This window comes from Macrosteles quadrilineatus, unplaced genomic scaffold (genome assembly GCF_028750875.1).
Source record: "Macrosteles quadrilineatus isolate MER2022 unplaced genomic scaffold, UCM_ALF_1.0 Scaffold_7__1_contigs__length_78375512, whole genome shotgun sequence".
NCBI classification, from domain to species: domain Eukaryota; kingdom Metazoa; phylum Arthropoda; class Insecta; order Hemiptera; family Cicadellidae; genus Macrosteles; species Macrosteles quadrilineatus.
The window spans coordinates 69863593-69875831 of NW_026542600.1; the positions used below are offsets into that span (position 1 = coordinate 69863593).

General features: G+C 34.3%; 1 protein-coding gene across 1 annotated transcript in view; it reads right to left on the reverse strand.

The window, feature by feature from the left end:
- Positions 1-2279, reverse strand: part of LOC128997999 (aminopeptidase N-like) — a 33948-nt gene extending 31669 nt beyond the window's left edge. The window contains exon 1 of the mRNA XM_054423902.1: positions 2151-2279. The gene's annotated coding sequence lies outside the window, so the exon portion shown is untranslated. The remainder of the gene's footprint in view (positions 1-2150) is intronic.
- Between the last annotated feature and the right edge of the window lie 9960 nt (positions 2280-12239).

Sequence of the window (12239 nt, forward strand, 5' to 3'; positions counted from 1 at the left end):
CGTTGTATTGTAGTTTTCAATGAATTTCCCATGTAAGGAATAAGCTATTACCATAGATCTCATGGTGAGACCTAGACCCGAGACTGATTTACTTTTTCGTTTTGATGTCCAAAAACGTTCAAAACCATGATAGCCAAAAACAGCATCCGTTTAAAATCATATATATGTATAAACGAGTTCATGAACCAGCAATGACCATGGAAAAGGGGGTTCACGGTAAAAATTGGAGTTTCCTATTGTGACTAGCAAAATATTCAATTTCCATGTTCTTTCTGAACTCATTTGTAAAACTTAAATTACGAATATTTAGTAAACTAATCGTTTTTGTACGCCTAATGGTTAGGGAGATATAAAAAAAACATTCATTTAAAATTCCTATGTTGTTTTTACGGAGAATAAATAAACTGTTGTAATTTGCTTGTTTGGAGATATATATCGATTACATTTGGCAAATTTATCTATTACATACTAAGCTAATTAAATAAAAACAATTTTAATAATCAAATTTAAATAAATAAATGTTAAATGAAAAATTTAGATAAAAAATCAAATTACAGTAGCAGCAAACCGAAATACTCAGTAAAATTAATTTGATTTAAATATGAATGAACATTTTTAAGTCGATATTTTAGTGAAAATACAACCAGGTAAAGGGAAATTCAATTAGACTGCAGGTTTGCTACAGCGGAGTATTTTATTTTTTATGTAAAATAAATATGTTGTTTTCGTTGCGCGTTGGTCATAATAAACCAGTATTTAGCGGTTGTGTTATTGAGTACTGTCAGTTTCAGTTATACGCCGAAAGACGAGAATAAGTCTAGCGCAATCTCTTTTCATAGTTATGGGAAAGTTCTTTCCTGACTTGTAATCCACTAATCCAAACATGTTCAAAACAAACTTTCCAACATACTTACTTCAGTAAAAAAAACAGCATGAAGAAAATATAATACCCCTGCAGCAACAAACCTATGCAGACTAAGCAAATGTCCCGTTTGTCTGATAGTATTTTTACACGTCTCCTTAAACATCTAAGATTTATTCCCTATTTAAATACCATTAGATTTAACGAGTACCTAGGTTTGATGCTACAGGGAAGGTGATAAAGTTGTTAAGTGAAATTTTAATAGTTGAGAAAAAACATTTCCTATTTTTTCAATACGCTCATAAAAGAATAAAACAGTAATTTTCCATTCTCCATAGCATATACGCATTCTCCATAAGAATAGCATAAGAATTTTAATTTTTTTTTTTCTCCTTAACCATTATGCGAATAACAACGCTTCAATATAGGTACTAAATTAGTTTTTTAAAGTTCTACAATATTGTTTAGAAAGTTGTTTTTAGGGTGTAGGTAAATTGAAAAAAACAAATGTTTACCCCATAAATCCCGTTACCATTGTCCGATCATACTGGTTTGCGAACTAGTTCAAATAACACAGGTTTAAGTACCTTATTTCATACAATGTTATCATCCAATGTTTATGGTGAAAAAAAATATTTTATTCATACTGAACTATTAACGTTTCACAAAAAAAACACTATTACCTTTCCTGTAGCAGCAAACAGTAAGTAGGCCTCCTAACCAATAACCCTAATTTTATTAAATAGTAATGAATCTCTTTAGGAGAAATTTTAGTGGAAATCCAGCCAAATAAATGGAAATTCGGTTAGTCTGCAGGTTAGCTAATTAGTTTCCCCCTTTTCATATTTTTGTATATATATCAACCAAATAATACTAAACGATTTACTTTAAGGTAGGTAGTTAAAAGCATAAAATAAATCTTTAAATTACCGTTATAACAGTTTGATAAATTAATAAAATATCAAAAGTTGTTTCCGTGTAATTGTTTTAACGTGACATAAAAACATGACATTTATCACCCCAATCCATAACCAACAAACAAAAACCGAACCCCATTGTATTTTATACATAAAAACCCCTACACCATAGATTTTCATATGTAATATTTTTAATCCCTTACAATATTTTAACATAAATCCGAAAACACTTCAAATCGTCGAATTTTCAAATTAAAAATGGAAACATTAAGTGATCGAAAGTTAGGTTATGTTTAGGTAATTTACGGATACACAATAAGGTTAGTGGATATTTTAACCATAAAATGTAACCGATTTTGATGTTTACTTACTTGGTAGAAGATGTCGTTCTGGCTAGCGAGAGACTACCATGGGCAGTGAGAGAAGGTGAATTGCCTGGACCAAGCCGTAGGAAACAGAACACTGTCACTGACAGAGTCTATATTGTAGCGAAGAAACAGGGGGTATGTTGGGGGAGGGAGTTGGGGGAGAGAGAGTGAGAGAGAAGCAATCGTTGCCTTAGTAACCAGCCTGCTCGGATGTCCTCGGGTGTTTTGCTTACAAAATGAATAATTGGTCTCTTCTTAATGATGTTTGTTGTTTACTTTTTGATAAACCTTCCAACCCAAAAGTTCCTAAAATTTATTTGTAATTACGCAAATTAATTTTGATAATTTTGTTTATTTTTCTTCTAGAGACGCCAGAAAAATAATATTATGGTTACACTTGAAACCGTCCCCAACTAAACTACTGCTGTTGACTACGAACAGTGCAAGTGCAAAGTGCATCCTGTTGTAAAAACTAAAGCCTGTTTTGAAACGTATAATATGTGGAACGTATGAGTGACCTGATATCAAATAAATGTATGTTAGTTTCTCTTTACACAGTGGATTCTACAATTTGTTCCTTCATGTTTTGCTATAATACAGGAGGGCAAAAATATGTTTACAAATGGATATATTTATTCAAAATATTTCAAAGTTGGTTCCAATCTTAAAAAAAGTAGTAAACAACAAATTGCTAATAACAATATCTCTTTATATTATATTAATTTATATTATTTTGTCTTTCAAATTTATCTAACATCAGATATTTTCACGGAATACTTTATGTTAGTCATATTCAACTGACTTTCATAGGGTACATAGTTAGAGACTCTTTTAGCATTTTCATTTTTGGCATTCCTTGGATATAAAGCTGCTAAAATTAACCAAAGGAAGCATTTATTATCTGAATTTTTTATATTTAAAACTGCTTTTGTCAATTTAATACTTTCTGGTGTGGGGATGTATGACTTTGGAGTTAGGGGTTTCATGTTTAAGAATGAGGTCTCGGGCTGATGTCACCTCTATATATATATATATATATATATAGACTTTTTGGGAAATTTCAAAAATTTTAACTATAAATTAACAAATTTAGAAATTACTTTTACAAGAGGTGAAGTTTGGAAGGTTGCCCACCCAGGACTCGATCAAAAGCTAAGCTACCACTGGAGACAAGAAGCCCGACCATAGGTCGTCGAAAGCAAGCCTAAGGGAGCGGCATTTCACAGGTCCGTGAAGTTGGCGTACCCATATAAGCGTATCCAATTTTGTTCATACCAATCGTTAGTTCATCGTTAGTTCTCGATAGTTCCCAAAATTTTTCGTTAGTTCTCAAAAAATAAAAAAAGTTATAGCCGATAATAAATGGGTACGCTAACTTCACACTTCCGGTTTCTAGCACGCGCCGTTTTCTGATGAGAAATGTTTACATCCGTTTATCAATCGTTAGTTCCTCGTTAGTCCTCGATATTTCTCCAATATATTCGTTAGTTCTCAAAAAAATAAAAATTTACGAGGCATACAAACTAGGCTAACTTCACAATTATACAATTTCCAGCGGGCACCGTTTTCTGACTAAAAATCCTTATATCTATATACCAATCGTTAGTTCTTTGTTAGTTCTCGATAGTTCCCAAATTTTTTCTTTATTTTTTTAGAACTAACGTAAATATTGGAGAACTAACAAAGAACTAAAGATTGGTATATAGATATAAGCATTTTTAGTCAGAAAACTGTGCCCACTGGAAATTGTATAATTCTGAAGTTAGCGTACCCACTTTGTATGCCTCGTAACTTTTTTATTTTTTGAGAACTAACGTAAATATTGGAGAACTATCGAGAACTAACGAAGAACTAACGATTAATGGTTGGGTGCTATGGTACAATTTGGGGGTGCTCCTGCTCCTGCTCATCCAGTGAATAGCGTGTTTACACTACTGCATATATACTCTACTAGTGGGGATGGAGGACACCTCCCGGCTTTACTCCCATACGAGCCCATATTGGATCCCGGAGTATGACACTGACAGATATATACTCTACTACGCTGGACAATTGTATAGGGGTATGTACCATGTAGGCATAGATCAGGATTTTTTTTTAAGTTGTTAAAAAATTGTCCTCATGTTATTCTTATGGAAAAAAACGCTCAAATCGACGTAATATTCTTGTGGTATTGCCTCTACTTTTATTGAGTATTTTCAAGAAATACATAATAGTAGTTTGTAGGAAATGTCATTTTCTTTCAGAATATTACCTTCCACTTTGGTCGATTTCCTCACCATTATGTTATTTGCAAAAAAGCGAGGCGGTTCACGAGTCACGGGTTATCCTTAGTTCGAGCGCATAATCCAGTTATAGCCGGTTTTTTGCGCCGCGGCTTGGAAATCGGCTTCACGAGTACGAGGTTACCCGCGCTCGAGCGCAGACAGATAAACTTCACCCAATTATGACAGGGATAAACCCGAGCGCAAAAAGTCGGCTTCACGGGTTCAATTAGAGAAAACCCCGGGCCAAATGTCGGGTTCACGAGTCATAGTCTAGCGCAAACTGGATAATCTCGAGCGTAAATAACAATGGTTTTGGTCTTCAACGTAACCCTGCTAGGGGGCAGGGTTAAGGTGACTTCATGTCGGGATTATCCCATTTGCTCGTGTGTTGTTTTTTTGTTAGCAAAAAGAATATTATATTCGGATTCGGCATTAAATTCCGAACAATTTCATTACCCTCAACATGATATTTATTTTTTTAATTTTTTTACTACTGATAGCCGAAAACATGCAAAACATCGTAAAAAGTAACTGCATTTGGCATTTGGATTAATTATTACTACGTAAAAATATAACTAATAGCTTAACATATTCATATAAATTTAAATTGCAATCGAATCTTATTTTGTAAATTCTTTATATTTATTTTAGCAATTTTGAATCCTTTTATTTCAGCTGAATAATATCAAAATAAAAATGGTTCCTTTAAACACTTTTAGGTTTGTCTAACATTTTTTATTGTATAAAATTAGTTCAATTTTTGTTCCGCCATAAAATTCATATAAAATATTTTAGGTAACAAATATAGGTCATTTTATTTAAGTATCCAAATTTTATTTCGTATGTTTTAAATTATATGTTTATATTATTATGTTTATGATTTGAGATTTGTTAAATAAAGACCTTTTCATCTGATAATGTCTTAATATTTGTCATATCGGGATTTACAATAAATTTAGGGCTGCGCTCTGCCCGTCTGGCACGCGCAAATGTTCTTAGGGGCTTAGTTCTTAGGCCTGTGCTGTTTGTAGCCCCAATTGTGAACCGATTTAAAAGATCTTGGTGTCATAAAATGTTATTGTAGGTTTGCCATTTTATATTTACGTTTATTACTGTATACGTATGAAGGCATCTCTGCTCCTATAATAGCCAGTTGTTGATAGAAATTTATTTTTTATACAAATTACTGATACATAAAAGATGTTCATAAATCTTTGAAAAGAGCAGTCATTTTATTAAATAATTTGAACGTTTGGATACAACTGCAAACCTGATAAAGTATGTCTTATTTTTGAACATAATTGGTAATCAAATTTTATTGCAAACATTACCAAGATTTGTATAAACTTTTTTAAAAACATAATTGCATTTTCCCGATTCAATGTATTCAGTAAAAGTGTATTATTCATAATTCAATGATAAATTGAGTAACCTTAAACTTTAGTATATAATGAATTCAAGTGCAAGTCCACAACCTTTTATACGATATCAGTAAATACTCTGTTTAATTATAATAATTTATGAACCAATCATTATGACGAAATGTCATCCTCTTGTTTTGGGGCTCGTCGACCGCGAGCAGCGGCGCGGCAGGTGGCTGTTGCCAACCTCCCAACGAAAATTCCCAGTTAATCCCTGCTCTTGATCGACGGCCAGCGTTGGTCTCGGCTAAGCTTGATCTCGGCTAACGCTCTATGTCGTGAACCCATTTTTTGACCGTCGGTTAAAATTGGTCGAGATCAACGATAACCGCAGGCCACGAAACCCCGTACTCGTGAACCGCCTCTAACCTCCGAATTTATAGTGGGGAGAAAAAACTGAGTTAGAGATTTTTTTTAATTTGTACAACTAAATCTATAGTTTTACTGATTCGATTTTGTCAAATAATGAGTTGTTAAAAAGCCTAAGTCGTGTAGATTTGCAAACAATCATTAAAGTTTGATTAAACATTTGATTAAACATATTTGTAGTGAAAAAGTAAAAATCAAGAATATTTTAAAAAAACTGTTGTATTCAAGTTGCTATTTGTAGCTAACTTTGGGCTGCCTTTATTGAGTAGTATTAATTTGTATGAAATTGTATTCTCTTTCTGAATATCACTTACTACTTTGGTCGATTTCCTCATCATTCAAAAGTTATTTTCAAAAGGCTAAGTAACCTCCGAATTTATACTTTTTAGAAAATACTGAATTAGAAATATTTTTGTTAAACTTTGTAGAATTGAATCTACAGTTCTATTTGGCAGAATTAATTAAACAATAGGTCAATGGAATGTTTTATCCATGTAGATTTGCAAATAATTATGAATGTCTTATTTTTTAAAGGATTTGACAGTAACAGGTTTGCCGGTATGCATCATCTAGATCTAATCATATGAAATATGTGTTGAAAAGCTGATTGTTGTATTGTTATTTCATTAATTTTTCTTTCTTGTTTGCATGTTGTTCACAATTTGCATTTGTGGTTAATAATCCAGTAAATAGAGGTCTGTTAACTTACAAGCGGTCTGGTAGTTCTAATTTTGTATATGATATGTCTAGGATGGTAAGTAAGTGTTTAAAATTCAAAATGCACAATTTCCCCCCCCCCTCCGCGCCCACCACCATATTGGAAAAATCGAAGAAAATCAGCAATTTCTTGAGATTTTCGCCTATAAATTGTTTTGATCCGTTTTAGTGAAAAGACAAATATAGACAGTCAATGTTTTAGACAATTAAATTTTCTATAAAACACGTTAGAATTTTGTTTCTACCATTTATGGCTAAGAACATTTTAAACACCTACTTACCATCCTAGACAACATATAACAAATTAAGAACCTTGGACCGTTTGTAAGTTAACCCCCCATTTATGTTTCTATTTACTGGACTAAAGTGTGTCCCTTATGTTATGTGTGTGTTTCTAAGGTTATGTGCTTAATATGTACCATAAATATTTGTGAGTAAAGTGGTGCATGGATTTTATAACTGTTATTTTCCTAGAGACTGTTGTATTTAACCACAACGGGCTCTGTGGCTAGTATTGTAATAACACAAATTTAAAGTAAACTCAAAGTATGAATAAACTCAGACAACATTAAAGCGTTTTGCTTTCAATTAAGATAAACATGTTGAAGATAATCCGTCTCATATATTGTCTAGTCATGACTTAAAACAAATAAGACAGCTTTATTACCGTTCAACAGTAATCGGACTCATAAACGTAATACTAATTACTAAAACGAGACTTTTTTACATCAGTGCTCTCATTTACACCTCTTATAAAACATTAAAATGTTGACCTACGAGGTGCGTATAGTTATGACTTATACATTTACAAACTAAACTATACAGTTGCCAAGCCAAAAACAGTCGCCTCAGAAGGAGTAAGCTAGATCGAATTGTTTGAAAAAGGAGGACGGAACAGGTTGTAGTTTAGTGTTCAAATGACGTTTTCATTTAATGAAATTATTTTAGTAAAAATTAAATCGTACAGTTTGAAATCCACTTAGTCTGCAGATTTTCATTGTAATAATAATTTATGTATATTATGTGGTGTTTACTTATCTTTATCTAGCACTATTTTGCGATTATGTTCTTAGTTTATAAATGCACAATGTTAAAATGGGCTAAAAATAATGTTATAAAAAGTTCTCATAACTTTAGAATGGGTCAAGATTTTTTAAAACGAATTGCAGCATCGTATTCAGCATAAAAAAGTAGTTTAAAACGATGGGTCACAACCCTACCTTTACATTTGAAAAAAAAACTTTGTATCCAATATGGCGGATCCAAGATGACGGCCAAAAATGTATACCCAGTCAAAATGAAGTACTTACTACTCTACAATGATCTGACGTGGTCCGGAGTTGATATCTTAAGAAATGTAGAAAAAGTAGGGGGGAACTCATTTAAAACTCACTCTGTATAGTAATTATGAAAGGAATGTTGGAAATACTTTTGAACAGAGGTGGAAGCAAGATAAGGCCAATGCCACTAACCAGTACGGTAACCATTAGGTCCGCAAATAACATAAACCATAAAGCAATAACTGCAAAACCATTCTTTATTCTTCCAGGATTAGGCCTTCATAGGCCATGTAATCTTCTAAAGTTAAGTCAATAAATCGACCTTGTTGCACTATTTCCTTAAGTTATCAAATAATTTATGGTATTGAATTTATGTTTGTAAAATAAATAAAAAAGTATTAGATTAATATACACATTAGATATGAATTATTGGTTCCATGTCTTTGTAAAAATTATACAATACAAAATTGTAGAAATTATGCCTAAACAGTACAAAAGCTTTTTACTGCAGCAAGGAAAAAAGATATATAAGGAATGATAAACTTATAAAACTAAAAAACTTACTACAGTTAACAGAACACAAGTACTTACTCTCAAACAAAGGTCGAAGATAAACAAACTTATGTTAAAATGAAAAGAGCATACGATCTGAACCACATATTCTGATATCCTCCTAGCCCAACTCAATCTGTAGTTGAAAATTCTTTGCTCTTTGGTCAAATTCTTCCCAGGAAAGGGTCTCATGATGCTGTTTATGAGAGGGAAAGCCTCATCGGCCACTACAACCATTGGAAGTTCAGTGTTTGTACCTGGGAAGACACTTTTTCTCTAGGTTATTTAGTTCATTTTGGAGCATTTTTTCCCCGAAATTGGATTTCGAAAATATACCCCTGTCTGCGTTTCTTCCGTAGCTCCACACGTCTACAAAAATAAAATTGTAGCACGGATCAGCTAGTGCAAGAAGAACAATGAAGTGAGTTTTATTTTAGTTCCAGTAAAGACTTTCCGACGACTTTGGGGCTTGTATCTTCACGTGTTTACCATCCATTGCACCGATTAAATTGGGAAACTGTCACCTTTCCCAAAATTCGGCTGCTATTTCATTCCACTTGTCCTCATCGGGAACTGGCATAACTTTGTTCAAAAGAACATCTACAACTGCTTGGCTCGTATGATGAACGATGGAAGCAACTGTACTTCTTCTCAACCTGTAGCTGAAGGATAGTCTTAATTGTATCTCATGTAGCAGAAAACCTGGAAGGAATACAGTATATTAATGATACAATATTAATCACAATAAATTGAGTACTGCAATGTATTTTTAATCATAACTACTATTATCGTGCAATTTTTTCAGGTCAAGAGGAAGAGTGCAAAAAAATTGAATGGTATTCAAGACAGCCTTCGCAGATCTCGACAAAAAAGTAAAACAAAATCTGGTCAGGCAGGTACATCAACAACCAAATACCAGTACGAGTCCATGCTCGAATTCTTTATTCCTTTCATAAGTGACCGGAAAACTTTAAGTAACGTCCTAGATGAAGAGGGCGATTTTTCTAGAACTAATGACGATTCACAACTGCTGAATTTCCCCCAGGACATGCAGGAAACACAACAAACACTATATGGTGGCTGCGCAGATGAACCCGAGACCCAAGAACCCTTACAAGCACCACCACCCACAACTCCAGCCAGTCGAGCTTCAATTGGAAAGAAGTGTTCACTTGCTGCTAGTAAAAGGAACCACCCGAACATGGAAGTAAAATCTCAAGAGTCTGCGTCATCTTAGCTGATGGCATACATATTGGCTGAGAAAGAAGCCGAAAACCCCAGTCAACAATCTGCTGAAAAACATCCTGTTAATGAGGAATCGCTCCATCTCTCAAATCTCTCGATCCCGCTCTCCAAATTGCCGCGAAAGTGAAGATTTTAAATATAGTACAAGAGTGCGAACTGGAGCAGCATCTTATCGACAGAGAACGTAGAACCACCTTCGCCTATTATTTGTCATCAGACGAGGCTCAACACTTTCGCACGTAGGTGGACCGTGGATAGAGAGGAATTTGTATCCAAACCAGGTTCCCACTGTGGCCAACCAACCAAACATATCCAGAAGAACAAGACAAAAATCCTCTTTATTCTATTACAGACATTTATAAATATAAAAACCTTTGTAAGATTTCTTAGTTTACATCCATTACCTATATAACTTTCAAGGCAAGTTTACATCTATTTTGTAACTTTCAAGACAAAAATTAAATTGTTTCACGTTTTCTCTTTCTTTTTACAACAAGACAGCAATCGTGTATATTCTATTACAGCCATTTATTGATATACAAATCTTTGTAAGATTTCTTAGTTTATTGTATAGCTTTCTAAACAAGTTTACTTCTATTATATAACTTTCAAGGCAAAAAAATTTCATGTTTTCCTTCAATGTTTAATTGTTGTGTGACCTTCAATTTTGGATTTTAAAACCACCTTCATTCTTAAGGTTTAAGATAAATATATGCCGATGCTTGATGTGAAATCTGTGCGTGCATACCTTCAATTTGAGACCTCGATCATGAAAATTGGACCGGCGGGTAGAAGAGCCAAACGAACTCGAGAGAGAAAACCCAAAGTGTTTTAATATATACGATGGGCACTTAGCTAAACCACCTAACTTACCTAAAAAAACAAAAAAACAGCCAAACGCTGTGTAGGACTTATCGGTTGTCTGAAGTGTGTTGCTTGGTTATTTATTATTTTTCTCTAAGTTCGAGCTCCAACTGGTAGAACGTTGACTTCGACATTCGAAAATATTGGTACAATTTCGTCTCGTCGTCCAACAGAATGAAGCCAAATTCTCCGTTTTCCACTGCCCTATATAGAGATGTCTGACTTTCTTCCTCTTCATCTAGACAAACCACCATCATGGCTAAATCCCGAAGTCCAAAGTTTTTGAACATGTTTATCACCTTCTGCACGTAGCTTACAAATCAGACTGGCGAGTGCTCATCGACCCGCACCCGGTGGAGGAAATCGGAGATGGGTCGGAAGCGTGTATGACATGTGCTCACCCCCTCCGACCCCTCTGGAATCCCGCAAATCGGATCGTAGTAGAATCGGAAGGGTGTATGACAAGTGTGTCCCCAACTTTCCCCGACAAGCGTTGGAACGCATTTCATTGACTATATACTACTTAGTATACATATGCTAAGTATACATAATCAATGCTCTTGTTATCTTTCGTTCGTTAAATCAGGACTAACAGACAATGTGTTGTGACAATCGATCGGTCGATAAGCTTAATATTTAACCGATACCCTCGGCGCTGTTCGTACCGTGTGTTGTAGGCCTATGTTGTATTGTATTAGCAGAGGCTATTCGCACGTCAGACGTGCCCCGCTACCGTGCAAGTCTGTTCCAAATCCAAATGACGCCACATTACCATAGATAAAACGTGTTAATTAGTCTATGACATTACGTTCCTAATCCAACTACTTTTATAACTGTTTGGGAACAGGTTGCACATAAAGAAAACCTAGTATTATGAACGTTAGTACCTCTTAACCTCATTAGCCGAGATAGATGGAATCAACTTCACGTTATCTGCCCGCAACTATAATATTGATTCTAATCTTATCTAAACAAAACAACGGCCAACCAAACTTGATGTAACATTTCAAAAATTCCTTTTGATAGCAGAAATGGCTTTCGCGCTCTATCGGCCGTTCTTGTTCTTAGAACGTCCAATCCTTAACTGAATATGTTCGTCTTTTTTTATAAATTCTTTAACGCTTCAAAATAGCAAAATTTTAAAGGAACCTCCATCTTTACCGAAATTAATTTGAGTGAGTACTGACTACTGGGAAAGTAATTCAAAAATGGCTACCAGAAGTAACTAACTACAGTATTCCCCTTGCATTACTGTTTTGCAATACTGGAACACTGGAACGGGAACGGGCTGTGACGTCATTTTGACGTGCGAATAGTCACTTCGTATTGAGTTGCGCGCTGAGTATTGTAGGTGGTGTTTGTACTTTGTAGTGTGTT